Raw genomic sequence first — 22,884 nt, 5'->3', positions numbered from 1 at the left:
CACTTTGGTCCTCTGCAGTCGGCCTTCTGCCTCTACCAACCACCACACTTGAAGTCCCCCTATCCTCTGCACCTGAATTCCTATACCCCACATTAACATCCCACACGGTCCTGTCCCTTCAACGCTATCAGCCTGGCTAGTTCACGCCAGTGCCCTATCTTTGGGTCCCAGTCACCCCATCCCCTTTGGAGACCCCTAGTTCTCCAGGCTGTCCTTACCTCTGTCCCCACCCCTGGTCACTGCATGAACAGGTATCCCAGGTGAAACTTGGAGCAATGGGGTGGGGGGGAGCAGAAGGGATCTTCCTGCTCAGACCAGAGGGAAGCTGTGGGCCTGGGGAGGCTGGGGACACCTGTGCCCCACACAAAGCCCCACTGAGGTCCAATCCAGACAAGCTCTTTGCTCTCTTTCCCAGGCAGTCTTAGAAGAAAGTGGAGATTATGGCCTGAGTGTGAGTATTGGGGTGGACTTAGAGGGCAACCAATCTGGGGAACTAGATGGCAGTTTACGCCTCCCATCCCTTGCTGGTCCCTTGCTGGTACTGGGGACATACCAGTGACCAGTGAGGTTTTGTGGTCTCTCTACAGGGGGAACTCGAAATAGAGGAAGGGTAGAAGCCTGAGGTAGGTATCATGAGTTCTGCTGTCCCCAGATGCTCCCCCCTCACGGCCACAACACTCCAGTGTTTTTCCAGGGAGGCCCCCTTCCCCTGGGTCCCCCTTGCACTCCCATCCATCCCATTACAACCCAAAGCACCCCAGGATGCCCCAATACACGGCCATGCAGCCAGGTGACCCCTTCCCCAGGACCCCCATTGCTTTCTGTGTACCACCATGCAAATTCTTGTACCCCATTTCTCCCTGAAAGCACCTTCTCCAAGGACCCCATTGCTCATCGCTTTTCCCTGCCTGCCAGTACACCCCAGTGCACCCAAGCGTGTCCCTAACCCTCCCTTTCTCCCCAGGTTCCTCTGGTGCTTCTCCGCCAGAAACGCCTGGCTGTAGGTCTTCGTGTCTAGGTGAGCAGCATCAGGGCATTTCCAGCCCCACAAGGGATTCTGAGGCCCAGGAAATCCCTGAGCCCTCAGGGGTGGCCAGAGCTTGGGTATGGAAAAGGGAAACAGAGGGGACTGTCCATGATCCATGTGCCAGGGCAAGCTGGACAGAGCTGCCTTTCCTTGCACTCAGCGGGGCTCAGCAGACCCAGAGGATCACTGTGCAGGCCAGGCAAGGGCTCTGGTGCCATACAGACCCCCAGGATGACCGTGAGGGCTGGGCAGGGCTCTGGGAGGTTTCAAGGCTTCCTGTTGTAAGGGAGTCTGGGTGCCCTATGGATCTCACAGGAGCCAAGCCCTATCCCAGGCATATTGGGGTCTCCAATTCCCTTCTCCTTCCTCAGGTCTCTGCAGAGAGACACCGGGGACAAGGCCCCTCTCGTGTTCCAGCAGACACCGCGGGCGGGTGTTTCATTTAGGGATCTGTCTTTCAGGACCGAAGTGGTGGTGACCTCCTTATCGTGTCCCCCTCCAGCACCATGAGGAGATGGTCATCCCTGGAGGACCCCACCTGATCCCCTGGGAGCCCTGGGCCGTTTCCCTCTCATGATCAATAAACCCGTTCAGCAAAGCTGCACTCTGTGTGTCTGTGTCTGTGTCCCCTCTCCTCTGCCAGCGGCCGCATGCCTGGATCCTCTCCGGCTGCATCACCACAGTGAGCAGAGTGGCTGAGGGAATGTGGGCTCCTGTGGTGTCTGTGTAAAGGAGATTCCCTTCCCGCACACCGTGTGCCCCAGGTAAGGGCAGATGAGGGCAAACTGGAGTGTCCCTCTGTCCTGGTTTAAACCCAGCTGGTAGCTCAGCACCAGGCAGCCGCTCGCCCACCCCCTGGGTGGGATGGGGAGGGGAATCGGAAGAATGTAAAACCTGCGGGTGGAGAAAAGAACAGTTTAATAATTGAAAGCAAGTAAAAGATAGTGATAATATAAACAACACCAACAATAACAGAAATTATAATAATACTAGGAAGCAACAGAAAAAGAGAAATGAAAATCCAGAAAACACAAGTGTTGCCCAATACAATTGCTCAGCATCCGCTGACCGATACCCAGCCTGATCCAGCATCAAACGGTCCTTTCCGTCCAACTCACCCAGTTTCTATACCGGTCATGACATGCTGTGGTCTGGAATACCTCTGTGGCTAGTTCAGGTCAGGTGTCCTGTCTCTGCTTCCTCCTGGCTTCTTGTGCTCCTCCTCACTGGCAGAGCATGAGAGACTGAAGAGTCCTTGATCAGGATAAGTGCTACTGAGCAACAACTAAATCACTGGTGTGTTACCAGCATTGCTCTCAGACTGAAGCCAAAACAGAGCACTGCACCAGCTACAGGGAAGAGAATTAACTCTGTCTCAGCCAAAACCAGGACTACTGCCTGGGAAAGGGAAAGCAGCCTGCCCGCCCCTCGTCCTCTGCTTTGCAACTACCAGCCCTTGAGTATCCCCACCTTCTGTTGGGGCTTCTGAGAACACACAAGCACCTTAGCGGAGAGACCAGCCACAGGACAGCAGGCCTGCTCCCTGCCTTGGCCCAAAGCTGAGCAGAGGGAGGCCAAGGAACACATCTTTGCCTTTCACTAGCTCAGCTATTCAATGCTGATGCGCGCTCACACATCACGAGCTGTTCAGAAGGCATAAGCAGACCCTGGATCGGACCTTTCTCACACACTGGGGATCAGCTGGCAGAGCAGGGGCATCCAGCAATGTCTGGCTGGAGCTAGGAGGGAACTGGAGCTAGGACTTGGAACCAATTCCACTGCCAGCTCAGTTCCAGCCACGAGCTTGCCCTGCCACGTGGACAGGGCATGTCACTCCAGTTTGCATCAGAGACTAGATCTTTCCTTTGGGAGGCCTTCTAAAACCCCTTGAGGGATGTATTTTATCTGCCCCTTAGCTCTGTCTCTCTTGCCTTTATCTTCCTCACCAGAAAGGGGAGAAATGCCAGTCAGTAACAGCAGCAGACCATTAGCAATGTCCTGATAACACGGGAGTTTTCCATCAAGTTTTCTCCCCGCCACTGTGACAGGGGGACTTCAGCTAAAGGTGCCCAGGCATGCACACAGCAACACACAGCAACACACAGCAAAGGGCAAATGCACGTACAGCAACTCGTTATGCCAGACGCCTGCACTGCGGACAAGTCTTCTGGAGAACAAGGTGCTATGGGCACCTTCTTTTCCTCCCTTTTCCCCTTTCAGGTGATGCTGATCAAGCCACAGCCACCTGCTCTCTCTTTTGGGCTCAAGAGGCACTTTCCTCTTGTCCTGCTCCTTGTAAGTTTTGAAGAAGAGACTGACCCCCACCTCTCTCCATCCTCCTTTCATGTAGCTGTAGAGAGTGAGAAGGCCCCCCCTCAGCCTTCTCTTCTCCGGATTAAACACTCCTAGTTCCCTTAGCCATTCCTCCCAGGACTTGCTCTCTGGACCCTTCACCTCCTCTGCTGTCCTTCTTTGGACATGCTCCAGCACTTCTCTGTGTGTCCTGTAGGGCACCTCCTGCATGTCTTTCAGGACTGCGAAGAACAGATCAACTTCCAAACTAACAGAAAGCTGCATCGGTTGTTAACACACCTGTGGAGAGAGAAGAGAGGGACAACTGGAATAAAAATAGCTTCAAATTCCTCCTGACCTTTGACAAAGAAGCAACCAAGTTTTCCATAGCAGTTGCACTGAGGTCTTGAACGGATTTTATCTGACCAGCCCCTTGACAGACATGATATTAATTTGCTGCTTTACTTGGATAATCTTGATTATTTCCACTTGGAATTGGGCAAAAGAGAGCAGCTAAATCATATGGTGCTCTCAAATCACAGGGGAAATCCATACACCGGCCTCTTCATCATGTTACCACAAAATCTATTTCCTCTTTCATCGAGACAAATGTCAGTAATTCAGTTGGTGGGCTGGCACAGGACAGACGCTGTGGTGTAGGGATTGTTAATAGTAATTTCTGATTCATTGAGATTGTGCAAAAGCACCAAGAGTTGAAGACCAATTGACCCACGGTGGTCTGTCTCCAAAGGCTTACAAATTGGGGTTTGGGGCTTCTTTGTTTGTTTGGAGTTTTTAAATAGGATTTTTTAGATATTTTCTAAGTGGTCTTGCAAAAAAACAATCGCCACTGAGCTCTGAACAAAAGAAGCCACCTCATAACTTCTCTGGTGGTCCACCGAGTTTGTGGACTTTGATGTTCGCAAAGCCACCAACTCAAAAAGCCATTTCCTGGATGCAGCTGGTCTGTTACAGCCAGTCGTCCTGTGCAACAGGAGGGACAGAATTAGAGACATCAGCTTGTCTTGGAAAACTAAGTGGAGTTGAGCAGAGTAAATGCAGGAAGATCTCACAGCAGGAATCCAGTCCTGCAGGCATGATGCAAAAAAAGTGCACATCTCCCTTTTAGTGTCAGATGTGTTTTACTTGGCCATTCCTGTTGCTTTTATATAAAAGTCTGCCACACAACAGAATTACAGAATGGCGATGTTTAACTAACATATATTACAATAGTAAAAAGTGTGGGAAAAGACCTTAAGACCAGGCAGAGCCCTACTGTTTGCTTTAAAAACAAAACCCTACACAAACCCACAGAGCAGCGGAGCTGCTTTATGCAGCCTGCATGTGGCCTTCAGGACAATTCCACATTCAGCCTGTGCTTTGAGCCTCCCTATTCCTCTTACCCTCAGGCTCCTAGAGGGCAAGCCACAGACCAAATGGCAGAAACAGGTTAACCCTCATCATTCTTGTTGCTGGCAATCCCACATAGAGCTACCACTTGGGCCATGGAATGCACAGGCATTGAGAAATCCCTCTCTTTTCCCAGTGAAATAGCATTGGCTATGCTTCTGAAAACACATTTCAGGTGGTCACCAGGAACGTACAAATTCCAGGAAGCTGCAGGATCAACTGCAGCTGCTCATCACCTTCTGAGAAAAACACCCCCAAAAGAGCAACAAACCACAGAAAGGCAGCCAAAGGAGTTGCCCTTTAGGGTGTTGTAAGGGGCATATGAATAGGTACAACTCATCTAATTCTTCTCTGTCTGTCCGCCTTCACCACCCCCAGATGGCTGAGCCCTTCCATTTCCACCCTCCCCGTGCAGCGCTGGGGAAAATGAGGGGAATTAGAGACCAGAAGTAGAAGAACTGGTGCAGACTGGGTGAACGAGAGAGCAGACCTGGGAGCACAGGGGTAGGAGGAGAGAACAAAGAAGTGGCCCTGGAAAGGTGGGAGAGAAAGGAAGCAGAAGTGGGACCACTGGGGCAGACAAAGGGAACCAGGGAGTGGTGTGGGAGGGCACTGGGGCAGGTGGATGGACTGAGGGAGTACTGGGAGCACTGGAGTTCAGGGGGTTGAGGTGATGCTGGGATCGCACTCAGGGTGTATGGGATGACACTGGGGGCAGCACTGTGGAAATAGGGGTTGCTGGCAGGGGTGGGGTGACTGAAACCCTGGGAACAGAGAACCTCTGTGCCCTGCTGGAAGTTGTCACCTCTCTATTGTTCTCTAGAGGCAGCTGAAAATCGGAAGTGACCACAAGTAACCACCAGCCAGGCCAGGAGCCCCACATCTCTCCCCCCTCCAAGTCATTTAGATACTATCTGGTGGCTTCCCACCTCTCTCTCTTCTCACATTCAGGACCATTATCCCCCAGATGGCTCTCACAGTCCCTAGAGGTGTTGATTGAGGTGGTAATCAGTATCCTCCAGCCCCCTAAATTACAGGTCCTTGCAGATGATGTTCCAGTTGGGCATGAAGCTGTAGAAGGAGGCAGATCAGCTCCTGCATAGTAGGCTTCACTTGTATGCTCTGATACTGCTGATACAGAAGGTCCAAGGTACAGAAAGTCTCGAGTCAATTTACTGACGATAAAATCATTGCTGGTCCATTTGTGCTGCTCCCAGTGATATTTGTGGATGTTGGTGAGTGAGTGACTCAGGAAGGGTGAAAAGGTAAGGGATGGAGGGATGAAGGGATGGAGAGAGGGAAGAAATGAAGTGGGAAGGGATGGGGAAACCAACAGATGCTAGGTGAGTGAAGGGGGAATGGAGGGGATGGGGAGATAGAGGAAGAATTGAGCTCACTGCAAGGACGGAGCGAGTGGCTGGGTGGGCTGCACTGCCCACTGCACTTAACTACTTACATGCATGCAATGCCTTGAACAACGACTTCACAGCTGTGTCATAGCCCTCTGAAATGCTAATTATTCAGCACTCTGTGGCTTCAGCAGCTAATGCACAAGGCAGAACAATTTTCCAGTTGACTGCCTCTCCTTTAAACAATCTCCAAAGCAAATATTCAGAAGTGCTTGATATCTTCTCAGAACTGTCCAACAACAGTTCTCTTCTCTATACCAAGTCTTCTGTAAAGAACAAGCACTCATCATGTAATGGGTAATCTTCAGAAATGACCTTTAATGTTTCACTGGAGAGTCCCAGCTATTTTCAGCTCTCAGCCACACACAGTGCTTCTTTGTTCCTAGCTTTCCATCTGAATCGAACTAGGCAGGCTTTATTTGAAGCTACGACAGGAGTCTGTATCATAATGGAGACAAACCAGGTGACCTCTTGCTTCCCCTGAAATATCCCATGGGCTTCAAGATCCAAGTCAGGTTTTCCCCACCAGCCTTGTAGAATTATCCTCACAGTGGATTATTTTAGTTATTTTAGAGGGAGCAAGTGCTGAGGCTTCTGCTTGGTATGTGGAAAGACTGTGACACTTCAGGAGAGGATGAGTCTGAAGAATAGGACAACAACTTGGCATTCACAGCTCTGCTCTTCTGACACTGACCTCAGAGGGCCTCAGTATGGCCACTCAGTTCAGTGCTGCCGTTGCTCAGAGCGGTTGGTGGGTTTGCTGACAGTTGCACATGAGCACTTCTGATGTTCTGCTCCCTCGAGAGACTGGTAGACAGGCCACCCCAATAGGGATGGGGGATTGGAGTGGTTCTTTGGGAACAGCAGCCTTTGTCCCCATCCCTGGTGGGACACCTCAGCCAAGCTGTCTTGGGGAGGAGAGGTGAACGGGGCTGGAGAGAGAAACCTGACATGCTTCAATGGTTACCTTTCAGAAACAGGCAAGAGAAACAGATCTTTGTCCTGATGTGAAAATTGCCCGGGATTGGCCAGAACTATGAGAGTGCTCTCAGTGTTGTTCTCCTTTCCTTCTAGCAATGGCACGTGGACAGCATTTTGCTTGTCTCATGGAAAGAAGCCAGGCTGACAACCATGCTTTAAGGCTCTATTGCAATTGCAGTTGATTGTTGCGCACGATGAGGTTGCAGTGCTTGAAAACAGGCATGAACAGTTCCAGGCTTGGCAAGTTCCCAGGCTCTCATGGCTGCCCCTACCCCACACTGGTCAGAGGATGCTGCCCAGGATAGGCAGGGAAGGAAATCTCCCCAGTACCCAGGCATACCGGATGCTTCAACTGCCACAGCCCACCTGGGTCAGGCTCTTTCCAAGTTTCCTCGACAGGATCCTTGTCCTGTGGGCCCTGGACAAACAAAAAAACCCGCATCTTATCAGAGGTGCTGTGGGGACAGACATCCTTCCTACAGCCAGGGGAGCTCTGTTCCTGCAGTCAGCTCCAAGTGGCTGCTTGGGGACAAGCAGACAATTCATTGTGTCCACTCTGAATGGTCACATCTTGCTCGGTGACAGCGCTGACTTAGGCTGACAATGACGGTGGTGGTGTCGCAAAACTTCACACTGACTGAGGTAAGAGAGGTCAGGACACGAAGTACAGAATTACAAGAACAAATATTTATTCACGCACATAAGGTGTTTCAGCTAAATTGAGGCACCCAATTGTGGTTTTACACAGGGTGCATGGAACCTTCAAATGTTCAGGTAAGGCGTGAATCAAGTGATCACTAACATCTTTACAACCAATTAATAAACATAGTAAATCAAAGGAGGAAGATGAAGATCACAGTGCTCAACTTGGCCTTGCTCCTCAGCGTCTGGTACACCAAATCAGATGCACAGGTGACCCCAAATTATTAAACCTCATTAATGAATAAGGCTGGAGGTTGGTCTAGGCTGCAGGAGATCCCAATGACTATGGATGTTCTTTGCCCTCATGGACATCTGGGTCCCAGCATAAGGTATGGATCCGCCTCTGGAGTCCTGGGTCCTTAACTCTCATCCCATTGCCCTCTTCTCTCTCTCCAGAGCTCAAATCATACCTCTTTGATTGTTGAACTTGGACCATGTGGTAAGTGCCCAGATGGCCCCTCAGGTGCCAGCCTGGGGTAATGGGATCCCAGGGAGCCTGGAAATGCCCCTCCAGAGACATCTAGGGAGCTCTGGGGAAACTGGGGTAGGATTTCTCAGCAAGCTCATATCATCAATCCTGCAGAAGAAAGCTGCAATGTTGGGGACCAAGCCTCTTCGGCTTTGCCTCTCCCTGACCAATCAAGGGGCTACCCAATCCCATCAGTCCCTCTCCTTCCTTCCATAAGTCTTTCTTTCCCCGGAGCCCAGGTTCACAGTGAATAGTCACATCTGTCCCATGCCTGTGAAGACACATCCCAAACTCATGGAGGGGCCTCCACCAAGTCTATGGTTATGTGTCCATAAAGAAATCCTCCTTGCTCTCTCTCCATGACCTTTCAGTTCTTCCTAGATCTATGCTTATTATTTTGTCTGGTCCATAGCCTAAATTCCCCTAACAGTGGTCCTCCCAGGCCCCTTAACTTGGATCTGTTTCAGTTCTTTTCCTTCGGTGCCTACCAATCACCTCAGCTGGACTTCCCAAAATCCCCTCCCTCGACACTCCCCCATCTCCTCTCCTTGGGTACCCAAATTCCCTGCAGTGTCCTATGTGTCCATCTCCACCCAGCTTGTCCTTGCACGGTTAGACATCCCAGACAAACCTGGAAAGCAATGAGGCTGGGGGTGCACGAGGAGGAAGCCTGGGGAGGGATGAGGGGAAACATCTCTGATCCTCCCCACCTCTCAGGTCTCATCACAACTGCTTTGTGGATCTCCTTCCCTAGGACGTGGCAGATTCTCATCTCCCAGCAAATGGAGATGTTCCTTTAACCACAAGTAGCTGAGAGAAATTGGACTTGGTGCCAGACACCATGGGAAATCTGTCCCCTCTGCTCCCTTATTGCCCTTGGGAACATCCCTGTGACCCTCAAGGTTTCTCATGGCAACCTTCCTGTTGCGGGCGGCTGACATTCAGGAGGAGGAATCTCTGGCCAGCACCATGAGTTCTGCAAGCTCCTTCCTCTCTTCCTTCTCTCTCTTCTTTTCCTCTTCCCCAGACCCAAGGGAGTTGGGGAGAATCAAAATCATAGAATCATAGAATAGTCAGGGTTGGAAAGGACCTTAAGAGCATCCAGTTCCAACCCCCCTGCTATGGGCAGGGACTCCTTACCCTAGACCATGTTGCCCAAGGCTCTGTCCAACCTGGCCTTGAATGCGGCCAGGGATAGAGCATTTACCCACTTGGTTTTTTTGGGCAACCTGTTCCAGTGCCTCACCACCCCCACAGTAAAGAACTTCCTGCTTATATCTAACCTGAACTTCCTGTTTTAATTTGAACCCATCACCCCTTGTCCTGTCGCTACAGTCCCTGATGAAGAGCCCCTCTCCAGCATCTTTCTAGGTCCCCTTCAGATATTGGAAGGCTGCTATGAGATCACCACCCTGGGAGATAAAGGCAACAAGAACTGATGGATCAGGCACTATCAGGTGGAATATTTGTACCCAGTCATTGATGGCTTTTTGATCCTATACAAATTGGTAGGCAGGTTTTCCGTCCAGGCATAGTTTAGGTAGTTGTTAATGGGTTGTTAACTTTGCCTGCGGTTTGCTGTGTAAATGCGTCCCTAAGACGCTGGTTGGGCTGTTTTCAGATAGTACAAAAGAACGTGTAATTGATAGGTGGCCCACCTGGAAGGGTGTCTTTTCTGAAAAAGGGCACGTCTTGGGGACCTTTATTCAATTCCCATGCTGTATTGTAGTCCCACTGTGTCCATGTATTGTGGTCATTTGTTAGAATCGTAGAATAGTTAGGGTTGGAAAGGACCTGAAGATCATCCAGTTCCAACCCCCCTACCATGGGCACGGACACCCCACACTAAACCATGCCACCCAAGGCCTCATCCAGCCTGACCTCGAACACCGCCAAGGATGGAGCATTGACAACCTCCCTGGGCAACCCATTCCAGTGCCTCACCACCCTCACAGTAAAGAATTTCTTCCTTAGATCCAATCTAAACTTTCCCTGTTTAAGCTTTAACCCATTACCCCTTGTCCTGTCACTACAGTCCCTGATGAAGAGTCCCTCCCCAGCATCCTTGTAGGCCCCCTTCAGATACTGGAAGGCTGCTCTGAGGCTTCCACACAGCCTTCTCTTCTCCAGGCTGAACAGCCCCAACTTTCTCAGCCTGTCTTCATACGGGAGGTGCTCCAATCCCTGATCATCCTCGTGGCCTCCTCTGGACTTGTTCCAACAGTTCCATGTCCTTTTTGTGTTGAGGACACCAGAACTGCACACAATGCTCCAAGTGAGGTCTCAGGAGAGCAGAGTAGAGGGGCAGGATCACCTCCTTCGACCTGCTGGTCACGCTCCTCTTGATGCAGCCCAGGATACGGTTGCTTTTTGGGCTGTGAGCGCACACTGCAGCCGGCTCATGTTCATTTTCTCATTGACCAACACCCCCAAGTCCTTCTCCGCAGGGCTGCTCTGAATCTCTTCTCTGCCCAACCTGTAGCTGTTCAGAGATGAATGCATGGTGCCCATATCTACTGGGCACAGATAATTCCCCCCCTCCCCCTTCCTCCCCTGACGGGTGTATGGGAACTCTTGACGTGGGTTTATGGTATTTAAAATCACGTGGGCTTTACTGAAGGTTGCTGTATAACAGATTCCCAGTAATTGTGAATTTTGGGTGTATTTATTTTCCTGTGCAGGTGCAGGGGACTGGATTTGGAAGTCATGGTTAAACTTGGCATAGCTTGCGATGCCAGAGAAAAACACAGCTTAAAGGGGTAATCTTTTTTCCAGTGGCCTTATGATTCACAATATTTGCAGCAATTGGCTTGGGCAATTTCAGGGGAAAAAAGTCCTTGTGGTATACTGTATCCTTGCCCTTGTCCCCTTCCTTTTGGGAAAAAGGGTCCTGGACCCCTAAGGGCTGTGGGAACTAGCAAGGGAACTTGCATTGTTCCTCAGTTTCTCCTTGTGATCCTTCCTCCCATTAAAGACAAAAGTTGCTACGCTAACAATTTCATCTCTTCCTTGCCCTTGCCGTGCTGGAGCATGTTTAGAAAAATCTTTTTGGATGTCAGGAGTGGGTTGGTTGACAAAAAGGGGAACAATTATTTCCAGGGTGGACCCTCCCATACATACCCCTTTGCTAAGCTCATCGAGCACAAACATCAGATGAGTGCTCTGTTGACCCTTACTGACTTTCCCTCACCTGACTGCAACTGGTTGTTTTTTATCCTGCTCAACTCCAGGGATTCTAAAAGTCCATCTCTACACTGTCTCAAGGTATCCCTAACTGCTTCTGTACCATGATCCCACCCTGGTTTGCCACCAGCTGCAGCCTTTTCCCAGAGGCTCCTGCAGCCCAGTGCTCCTGCACCCATGCCCGTCACTGTCTCCGTCCCCACACTCAGAGCCGTACCCATCCAGCCTTCCCATCCCAGCGTCAATGCAGTCCCATCCCCATGCTCGCCCCTGGCTCCAGCTCCATGCTTGGCCATCACCTCCAAGTTCTGTGTGAGCCCTGACCCTCAGCTTGGCCCTTTCCCCACATTTGGTGTGGTCCCCAGCCCCATGCTCAGCACTCATGTCCCACGCTGGCAGGGTTTAACCCTGTGTCCTGGGTTCAGCTGTAGCAGTCATTTTTCTCCTTCTCAGTAGCTGGTGCAGCGCTGTGCTTTTGACTTTCAGCCTGGGAACAGCGCTGATAACACCGATGTTTTTAGTTGGTGCTCAGTCATGTTTACTCTGACCAAGGACTTTGTGAGTCTCATGCTCTGCCAGGAAGGAAAGGAAGCCGGGAGGAAGCAGAGACAGGACACCTGACCCAAACTAGCCAAAGAAGTATTCCATACCACAGCACTTCATGCCCACTATGGAAACTGGGGGCAGTTACCTGGAAGGGCTCGATCACTGCTCTGGTCGGGCTGGGTATCGGTGCGTGGATGGTGAGCGGTTGTATTATCTTCCCTTGTTATTCCCTTCATCATTATTATTATTGTTGGCAGCAGCAATGGTTTGTGTTATACCTTAATTACTGGACTGTTCCTATTTCAATCCGTGGGAGTTACATTCTTTTGATTCTCCTCCCCATCATGTCATGGGGTGCTTAAAGTCTTCCCTTAGGACTTGGGCCTATGAGCATGAGGTTTCTTCCAGCTGTTTGACAAAGACCTCATCTACTTCTTCCTGATCAGGCAGTCCATACAGATACCTCAACTCACATCACCCATGTTAGTCTGCCGGCTAATCCTGAGCCATAACCTCTCAACTGGCTTTGTTCACCCCAAGGCAGAGCTCCATGGATTCCAGCTGCTGTCACAGTAAGGGCAGCTCCCGCTCATCCCTTTCCCGGTCTGTCTCTCCTAAAGAACCTGTGTCCATCCGTTTCAGCACATCTGTCATGTGAGCTTCCCCACCACATCTCTGTGACTTCACTGAGACTGTAGCCCTCTAATGGCATGTAAACTTCTAATTTCTTCTGTGTGCTCCCCATACTGACTGCATTAGCATACAGACACTCCTGAAAGATGAGGAACAACCCCCACACACCCCTTGCTAATGTCCCCTCAGCAATTCCTTATTTGTGAGTGTGCACCGTTCTTCCCTGTTCTGTAGATTTTGAAAACCGTCAACCACATCACTCTGCACCTTTGCTTGCCAAACCAATTCACCGCTTCCTCACTTGAAGTCATCATCTCCCTCCTATCTTATTCTAGTCTCCTCAGGTTTGCCAGTCTGTTAGCAAAGAGGGGTTTCTACCTTCTTTGTCGGGAAAGTTCTACTTGTCCCTACCAATCCTTGACCCCCAAAGGTGGTCCTGTGGTTTTAAAATCACACCGTTGTCATTGACACAGCTGCACAACAACATGCTGAACCTCAAGATACATCCACTCCTCCTTAAGCCTTTCTAATTTGGCAATAGGATTAAAGAGAAAACCATCTGGACTCACGCTGACCTTAGCCCTCATCCCCCCAGCCATGTAGTCACTCTCGATATGCTCAGATACTCCCTCCCTACTGGAGTATTTGTGATGATGTTTAATAAGGGGCAATAGTGTGATTTAAAATGTATATACATATATATGTGGCATTAGACCATTAAAAGCAATCTGAAGTTCACTGTATTTCTAATTGCAAAAATTTATAGAAACACATAGCTTGCATATACATACACACACCGGTTTTCGATGGCATTATAATCCTTGAGCTCATATGCAGTATCTTAGAAAGATGGGTTTGGCTTTACTTTCTCAAAACATGTCAAATTAGATCACTTTCAAGCTTAGCAGAAGTGCATCACAAGGCAGAAAGAACAGTGGAATTAAAACTTGTCCTAACAACAGCAGGAGTGACTTGAAACAAGTCAGTCATTCTTTGCGATGCTCTCTTCCACCAGTCCCAGTTTTACTCTTTCTTCCACCTCTCTCTTCATCTTTTCTTTCTCTTCCATTTTCCCCCTTTTTGCCAGTGACATTCTTTTGGCATCCTGCACTGCTTCCATCCGGAGCTGCTCGAGCTGTACTCTTCTCTGAAAAAAAAAACCAAAGCCGGCCACGTTTCTTTGTGTGACTTTTGTTTCTCTGAAACAATAAACTGGAAGCACGTACAAGATTCCTGGAAGTTCCTGTTTTGGCATAGTTTATTAAATGTGATGCTAACAGACACAACTCTTGGGGTAGCTGCGGCTACCTACTCACCTATAAACTTCCTAGCAAACAATGACTACATATGCGAGTGTAAATGACACTTGCTTCTTCCAGTAAATGTATCTGCAGTTAATACTATTAGTTACTTCAAAACTCAGATAAACATTGAGAGTTTTGCTTATGAAGTACAAAATAAATGCTAATCACATCGTACTACAGTGAAAAGGAATCAGGAAAGGGGGCGAAGGGCATCAGAGCCTCTCAGAGCAACAGACTGAATTGCTAAAACTCATCTGAGGGAATTTCAGGTCATTTTAAATCAAGGACACAACGGGAGAGAAAATATTATAACAAAGGAACAAACAAAACCCTTTCCACCTCAAAATTAACTAGACAGGGAGACACTACTGAGGAAGCTTGTTTATTACTGAGAAAAATTCTGTCTACAGAAAGGCATTCACACTTGCTCTGAAGTCACTGAATCTGAATTTAATGAAATTTTGCATTTGCCATACAGGAAAAAGCTTACCTCAAAGAGCTTAAATAACGACCAGTTAACATCCTGATGTTTCACCCAGCTGTACCCATAATGCACTAAATTTTTAAACACAAGGTAGTAAAATTCTGTTTTCTAAATGAACGTCCTTTTTTTCATGTTTAAGTCCTTCAGTGTACAGCTGCCGTATACAGCTGCCAACTTTCAGTCTGATGTCTATTCTGTTCCGTTCTGTAATATTTTGATTCTCTAGAGCCCATACTGGTAAACATGTATGTTTGATATAACTTATCTCCAGTGGGACAGACCCCACTATTCCAAACACACAGGGTTTTATATGTATCCAAGATTTAAAAGTCCCATTCAAGGCAGACGCTAGAAGATACATCAATTGCAGAACTTCTGTGAATAAAGCAGTTCTGTATCCACCTCACACTTCATACGTCAGATTTCTCATTCAATCTATGTGAGCATCTGATATAATTCAAATAGTGTAATTTCTACCTTGCCAGTCTTCTACTGCTAGGTAGCATGGGGCTTCATTTTTATGAGCACAAGTGTGGTTTCCAATAAGCACAGTGGTGTGGTATTAACGACTCCATGCGTAAAAGTCAGAAATCTCATTGATTTCTCTTCTAAAATACAGGTACAGATGATTAATTGGTAGAATTTGTACCGAAAGCTCCACCCTGCCTAACTTGTTTGCTCTATGGTGGTCTTTCAGCCTGGAAAGTTGTCTATGGATGTTCACAGTAGCTAACCTTAGTCTCGGAGAGAGCATTTCCTTTGCTCTGCACTCACCTTAAAGATTCTTTTCTCCTCACGTTCCAAGTAATGACACAGTAGCAGCTCTCTTAAAGCTGGTGGGTTTACAAAGATCACAGCTACTAAAGTGAATGAACTGAACCTTCTTATTTAAATTCTTTTGTAAAACACATTTTACCGGTCCGTTACATGGAAGACATACCCCAGTCAGTATACAAGCACAAACCACTGTACTCAGATCGTAATGATGGGAAGACTTGCTCAGCAATCCCAAACACTCCTGCCTATGCCGCTCATTCCAGGATTTCTTTTTGCAAATATCACTGCAAGTGAAGACTTCATGACAATGCTGGCAAGGTGAGAGCTGAACACCAGCTGAACGTCCACACTGATAGCAGTATTTAAATAAAGGTAATCTAGAACAAAGACAGTTGTAAAATGAAAGCACACTGTTGTTTGGTTAATGCTTTCCTCAAGCTGACAGCATGTTTGCAGATCACAGTAAAACTGCATTAAAACGGCTACAATACGAAAATAATAATGTTCAACAATAATGCTCAGCAATAAAGAACAGGAGTCTCTGCAGCTTATCACAGGGGTTTGTGGGGAGCAGACTGCAAACCAGCTGCAAAGCCAGCCCCCAGAAAAGCCTAGTGAGAAAAATGACCAAGCTTTTACCAAACCAACATCCACATCCTGCCATACACTAGCACACTGCATGCTTTAGTGTACACTCGGCCTGGAGATGTCTCTTTTCAAACTGGCATGCAAACAGATCATATATGGCCAGAGATAACAAAGCCAAGCTGGCAAACTTAAAACACTCACAGAACACCCTGGAATACTGCAGAGACAAACAAGGGCTTTCATAGGCCTCTGCACCACAACAGTTATTCCAAAGTTGGAACATAAAACAGATTGCTTGGACTAAGGCTGTCAGTGGGACAGGGAAGCAGAATATTAGATATAAGTGCAAGCTGGACTACAGATTCACATCCTTTTAAAAGCATCTAAGGATCATTTCCAAATAGCAAGCTTCACTAAGGTTTCATTTGTTGCTGGAAGTCATCATTGAGATTTATTTGTAAAATCTTGGTGTACTAGTTTAACTTTCCAGGTTTTAGTTTGAGTTAGTTCATGTTCTTCTAGGTATTTCTGCATCTTATGCTACTATTGATCTATCTTGGTTCAGAAAAAAATGCTACCTCAAAATTTCTGTCTTCAAAAAGGCCCCAGCTCCTGACACCTATCTTACTTCCTCTTGATTCAAATACTGAGGCAAAGTTCAGAAGCCTGTGAATTCCATACAGTATGAGAAACTGGTGACAGAATTCAATATCCTTGAGGCCAGTATTCCATTATTACTCAAACTTTTGTTAATACACAGTTCCAAGAATAACATTCAAACTGTACAACTTATTCCTGAAATTTCTGGAGAAATGTAAGCTACAAAATTTGTACGGGCCTAATTCTTAGTATTTGCATGCTCCTCTAATGTACTGATGTCATTAATTGGTTTAAAACACAAGGACACTCTGCTTCTCACAAGAAGACTGAATATTATAAACAGTAATAGCAAAGTCTGGAGCTGAAAAGGAGGGATGTGATCAGAGCCCAGAAAGAACCTAATGGCAGCTGGTAAGTCTGGATAGACTGGAGAGAAACATTAGAAAGGAGAAAAATGGCAGGGCGACAATAATTTTGGTGAGGAAGAAAAATCCCCAGGGCATAGGATTTTTGACTTGTAATAGTCAATCCTTGAGAGCAGTATCCTGTAGTACTTTCCTACCTCATTTCTTCCACATGCTGGCTCCCTCCTTTCTTCTTTGAAACACGTTTATGAATGGCTGAATCCGCTACACCAGCAAAAGAGAACAGGGGGGAAAACAAAAATTGGTATTCTGACATAAGAATTCAAATACTAGTCACAAGACCCACTGTCATTAAAAGTCTGCTTGGCTTTGTCTACTGTAGAAAAATTGAAGATACATAATAAAATGCATCTTCCATCCACAAGCTTCAGAAGCCAAGAAAATAGGAGCCAATTGCTGCCTGTCACAGCCAAGAGGAAGAAACCATACAGATAACTTATTCTTACAACCTGCTTGTGACAAGCCACAGAGTCACAGGTGATGCTGAACCGCAAAGGTAACAGCCTTACATTCTGAGTTCACTTCCCGAGTGTGCTACATCTTTTGTCCCAAAGACCTATCAGAGACCTAGGATCTAAGCCTCATTTCACCACGCATTTGACCAGTACTGAGGGTGTAACTCAGACCATCCAAATTAAGATTTATGTAACATATTAATATATTCATTGTTGCTACTTTAATAGCAGAAGAGCACTGACATAATGGGAGAGGACCTGATAGTCAGTTGCCATAAGGAATGAAGGTACACTAGATATCCGCAGTGACCACTGCATGTATCCTGATCCCTGCAGTAATGACAAGCAATTCCAAAGTTCTCCCATGAAAGAAGAGCCAACTCCTCCAATCACTCCTTAACACATAGTAGTAGATCTTGTACAGGGATTTACCAGGAAGCAGCTGACAGGCACTAAACTCATATTCAGATTTCTTCACAAAGCCTGTTCATTCTCTTTAATATTTGTAGAATTGGGGAGGGACTCTTCATTAGGGACTGTACTGACAGGACAAGGGGTAGCGGGTTCAAACTTAAACAGGGGAAGTTTAGATTGGATACAAGGAAGAAGTTCTTTACTGCAAGGGTGGTGAGGCACTGGAATGGGTTGTCCAGGGAAGTTGTGAATGCTCCATCCCTGGCGGTGTTCAAGGCCAGGCTGGACAGAGCCTTGGGTGACGTGGTTTAGTGTGAGGTGTCCCATGGCAGGGGGGTTGGAACTAGATGATCTTAAGGTCCTTTCCAACCCTAACTATTCTAGGATTCTATAACCCCTGCATCTCCTTACCAAACATGGATAAGCAGGTTTTATTAGGAGTTACCTTTTCAGACAATAATGAGAACTATAATAATCAATTCCCCTTCACACCAGGTGATGCTACCTTTAATCTTGAACTAATCTTAGACTTGAACTAATCTTAGACTTGAACTAACATTTCTTGGATCTTCTCAGCTCTTCCTGATCCCACTCTTTCTCTTTCAGGATGACACGCTCACGGAGCTTCACTCTAAAGTGTTCCAGCAGTGATCGGCGTGTTTGAAAAGCTTCCTGCTCAGATGCTGGCAGTATGTGGTATGGTGTGTGAGCAATTCTATCCTGCAATATGAGATAATTCACTAACACCTGGGAACAGTAGCACACAAGTTAGTGTTTCAGAGTTAAAGCCAACCAATTCCAAAAGCACAGCATCGTCCCTGCTGGATCCTGGCTTGGATCTCAGTTCATGCTATGGAGCACAGAACATGTCCAGGTTAGATGTCCTAGTTGTTCCAGTTATCGGTTTGGTGAGTGCTCAAGAAATTAACTAAAACAATTTCCAGATGTTTCTTCAAGAGAAAATCATAGAATAATAGAATAGTTTGGGTTGGAACAGGCCTTTAAAGGTCATCTAGTCCAACCCCCCTGCAATAAGCAGGAACATCTTCAACAAGATCAGGTTGCTCAGAGCACCACTAAGCCAGAGATGGTGTTTCCAGGGATGGGGCATCCCTTCCCACTGGAATAGGTTTCACAGAGAAGATCTTTCACATCTTCTCTGTGAAACCTATTTCAGTGTTTCACCACTCACATTGTAAAAAATTTCTTCCTTACATCTAGTCAAATCTACTCTCTTTCAAGTTTAGAACTCCTTGTTCTATTGCAACCAGCCTGCTAAAAGGTTTGTCTCCATCTTATAAACTCAATTTAAGTACTGAAAGGATGCAGTACGTTCTCCCCGGAGCCTTCTCTTCTCCAGGCTGAACCAGCCCAGCTCTCTCAGCCTGGCTCCAGAGCAGAGCTGCTCCAGCCCTCGCAGCATCTCCATGGCCTCCTCCAGACTCGCTCCAACAGCTCCACGTCCCTCTTGTGCTGTTGCCCCAGAGCTGGATCAGGACTGCAGGGGGGGTCTCCCCAGAGAGCAGCAGAGGGGGAGAATCCTCTCCCTTGACTGGCTGCTCATGCTCTGGGGATGCAGCCCAACACAGGGTGAGGGGTTCTGGGCTCCAGTGCACACTGCTGGGCCACATCCAGCTTTTCAACCACCAGTACCCCCATGTCCTTCTCTTCAGGGTTGCTCTCAATCGCTGCTTCACCCCCAGCCTGCACTGATACCAGGGGTTGCATGGACCCATCTGCAGGACCTTGCACTTGGAAGCTGCCCTCATCTTGCAGAGCTCTTCTCCCAGCACGTCTGGAAGCACCACGAAGTTTCTTGAAAATTAAAAGACAGCTGGGGGGCACTGTTTGCCCACTACTTCACTCCTCAATTTCCCGTGCTACTTCCCTGTAGCAAGTGCCAGGAAGGAGAGCATAGAAAAAACGTCCAGAGCAAGACAGTAAGATACATGGAGTACAGTGATCAAATTTGACCTGTGATTACAGCTATGAATTGCTTAATTTATTTTCCTGTTTGAGAATCAGCTATGATCACAAGGTAATATCTACGCAGAACATTGGTGAGGGATGAAGAAACCCTCAGTAGTTCTAAGCAGGCTGCTCTGTGAACAAGGTGACCATTACTATCGTTCTTTTCAGAACAACTGCTGTTTATGTTTCAGACATAAGCAATCTGCTCAACATGTAAGTTTTCTTGTTAATAAGAATACTATAAAAAAAAAAAGAGGTTTAATTGAACTGTCACAGAATCCCAGGCCTTTTTAAAGTAGTTTTTTTAAACAAATATATACAGAAAAAACACATCAGCAGAAGTTTCTCATTATACTTCACAGTGAGATTCTTTTTATAAGGCATTACTAAATGATTAAAGATCCCTTTAGTAAATTCACTTAATAAATATATATTTAGTTATTTATCTATAACATATAATGCATAATACATATTTTAATGTATTTTTTATTTAAATATATGTATTTTAGTTAGGAAATCCATTATTTTTAAATTTGACCAATAATGTCCTCTCATGGCTTACAAGACATCAAAAATTAACATGATTTATAACCCATAATAACTTCCCCTGATTTGGTTGTAGCCTCACAGAAACACATACTATTTTTGGTTTTAATGCCCAAGTTTAAGACTACGAGTAACCCTGTTCAATCAGATTATGAATGGAATCTTACGATAAGATGGACAGCAAGGATTGTCTTCACAGGCAAAACTATCAGAGGGTATTGAAACTTAACTGATTAGTGTTTCATTTGGTGCTGAACTGAGTCTCACCAAAAAAAGAAGAGAAAATCAAATTTCCATAAAAGGTTTTGAAGGAGGCCCTGGTCAATTCATAAGGACATAACAGGCCATATATTTGAATGGATGCAAATGCACAGGACTTTCAGATATGGAAACTGAAGTTATACCTGGTAATACTCATAATAGGCGTAGTCAACAACTGTTCCCACAGCTTTTCTCTGTCCTTCCTGAAGAGTAACTGGTGCAAGGATATCTGCACCAGCTTCAAGCAGCTTATCAACCTGAAGACAGCAAATCATGACACATTCAAGCAAAAAGAAAACCTTCCCAGAAACTGCATTCATACCACAGCTACAGAGACAGTGCTGAGCATCAGAGCTTAACCTCTGTTTGTGAGACCATTTTGTGCACCAAACCATGCATTTCTTCTGCCCCTTTAGAGCTGATGATGAATTGTCAAATCTAAACATGTTCTGTAAGTAAAACCTTCTTGCAGGCAGTAGCTATTTGTTTCTGGATATCTCACGATATTCCAGCAACACATGAAGCGCAGACAACTAGTGAGGGAGGGTTCAGAACAGAACCCACCTGAGGAAAATTCCCTCCTCTCCCAGACCCATCAGCTGCAGCCTTTCACCTTCACTCCGAATAAGATCAGCCCTGTGCTCCCTTGCATGAGGAGAAAAAACTCCAGTTTTCACAAGGCCAAATGCTGTCATTGACCTAATTATGAATGAGAAAGCTCACTCATCACCAGTGGTATTGAATATTTTACATTAACAATCAAAGACAACGCAGCTCTCTTCATGTGGATGCTGGTTGGGTTCATAAACAAGGTTATAGTCAGATTTGATAGGACTGTGGGCACTACAACTACCCCATCTGACTTTAATGCAGTTTTTCCTTTTCTACACAAGGAAGTTATCATCCTCTTTACTTGAACATGAAAATGAATTTCCATACAAAACACCTGTTCCTCAGGACAGAAATAAACAGCATTAGGAACAGACACAGGAAGAGTGGGGAGAAATCAGATTACCCATTACAGAGAAAGGAGACAGAACTCTCTGGTTTTCTGAGGTTTGAAAAAAAACCCAATAAACACCCAGAAGTTATCTCACCAAGGCAATCCTCTGTGCTGCCGTCCTCTGCTGCTCATAAGCCGTACTGACAGCAGCACACAGGGCACTTCTTACTGCTCCAATCAATGGCAGATTTGGGTCAGCCCCATGTCTGAGGAGTTCAATCACTGCCTGCAAATGTGCACATGCAAATGTGACACGTTAGTGACTGGAGAAGCCTTTATTGACAGTTCTACAGCAGGAAACCCAGACCCTGGTCAGATAAGGCAAAGCCCTAAAGCTTTACAGTATTTACCACAGCACACTTGCAGTATCGGCCTGTATTTGTCATAGCTTCAGTAACACTCAAAAATTTAGTCACCAGACAGTAGTTTTTACTTCTTTTAGCATGAATCATAGCATCACCATCGAATCTGGAATATTGTGTCCAGTTCTGGGCCCCTCAGTTCAAGAAGGACAGGGACCTGCTGGAGAGAGTCCAGCGCAGGGCAGCTAAGATGATCAAGGGAGTGGAGCATCTCCCTTATGAGGAAAGGCTGAGGGAGCTGGGTCTCTATAGTTTGAAGAAGAGGAGACTGATGGGTGACCTTATTAGTGTATATAAATATATAAAGGGGGAGTGTCACGAGGATGGAGCCAGGCTCTTCTCAGTGGCAAACAATGATAGGACAAGGGGTAATGGGTACAAACTGGAACACAAGAGGTTCCACTTAAACTTGAGAAGAAACTTCTTCTCAGTGAGGGTGACAGAACACTGGAACAGACTGCCCAGGGAGGTTGTGGAGTCTCCTTCTCTGGAGACATTCAAAACCCGCCTGGACACATTCCTGTGTAACCTCATCTAGGTGTTCCTGCTCCGGCAGGGGGATTGATGATCTTTTGAGGTCCCTTCCAATCTCTAGCATACTGTGATACTGTGATACTGTGAAAGGGTAGCTTTAAAAATCACCTGGTCTGAGTCATAACGTATTTGGAAAAAAAAAAACACCAAAACCTTTACTACAAAGATAAGGATTAGATAGGTTGATCCCTTACAGCCTATTAGATCATTACTTTATCAGACATAAGGAACCAGTAGAAATTGTTGGATATGGGACTATTTCATTAAAAATCATGAAACCTAAATTTTTGTGTTGCAAGAAAACACTTTTGCCCAGAAGAATACCAAAATTGACTTTAAAATTATGAAGACAGCATACGGAAAAAGGTTGAGAAACAAAGACTTGATACAGAATCTATTTCATGTTGTATGCAGTTGTCAGCCCTTTCATAGCACACACTCTAGCTCCTCTAGCTGTATATATTGCATTCAGATTTATTTTTATAGATATTTGATACCCTTCCAGTGA

General features: G+C 46.6%; 1 pseudogene across 1 annotated transcript in view; it reads right to left on the bottom strand.

The window, feature by feature from the left end:
* Window positions 1-1,083: 1,083 nt before the first annotated feature.
* Window positions 1,084-22,884, bottom strand: part of LOC308228368 (ankyrin repeat and MYND domain-containing protein 1-like) — a 38,843-nt pseudogene continuing 17,042 nt past the window's right edge. Inside the window, exons 10-16 of the transcript in view lie at window positions 20,621-20,734; window positions 19,353-19,514; window positions 18,257-18,446; window positions 16,968-17,034; window positions 1,780-1,882; window positions 1,566-1,696; window positions 1,084-1,099 (exon numbers count right to left, since the gene is read on the bottom strand). The product of the transcript in view is annotated as an ankyrin repeat and MYND domain-containing protein 1-like (transcript). The remainder of the gene's footprint in view (window positions 1,100-1,565; window positions 1,697-1,779; window positions 1,883-16,967; window positions 17,035-18,256; window positions 18,447-19,352; window positions 19,515-20,620; window positions 20,735-22,884) is intronic.

This window comes from Psittacula echo (genome assembly GCF_963264785.1).
Source record: "Psittacula echo genome assembly, chromosome: 18".
NCBI classification, from domain to species: domain Eukaryota; kingdom Metazoa; phylum Chordata; class Aves; order Psittaciformes; family Psittacidae; genus Psittacula; species Psittacula echo.
Note: the sequence above shows the minus strand (reverse complement) of the source record. Positions and strands in the feature narration are given on the sequence as shown.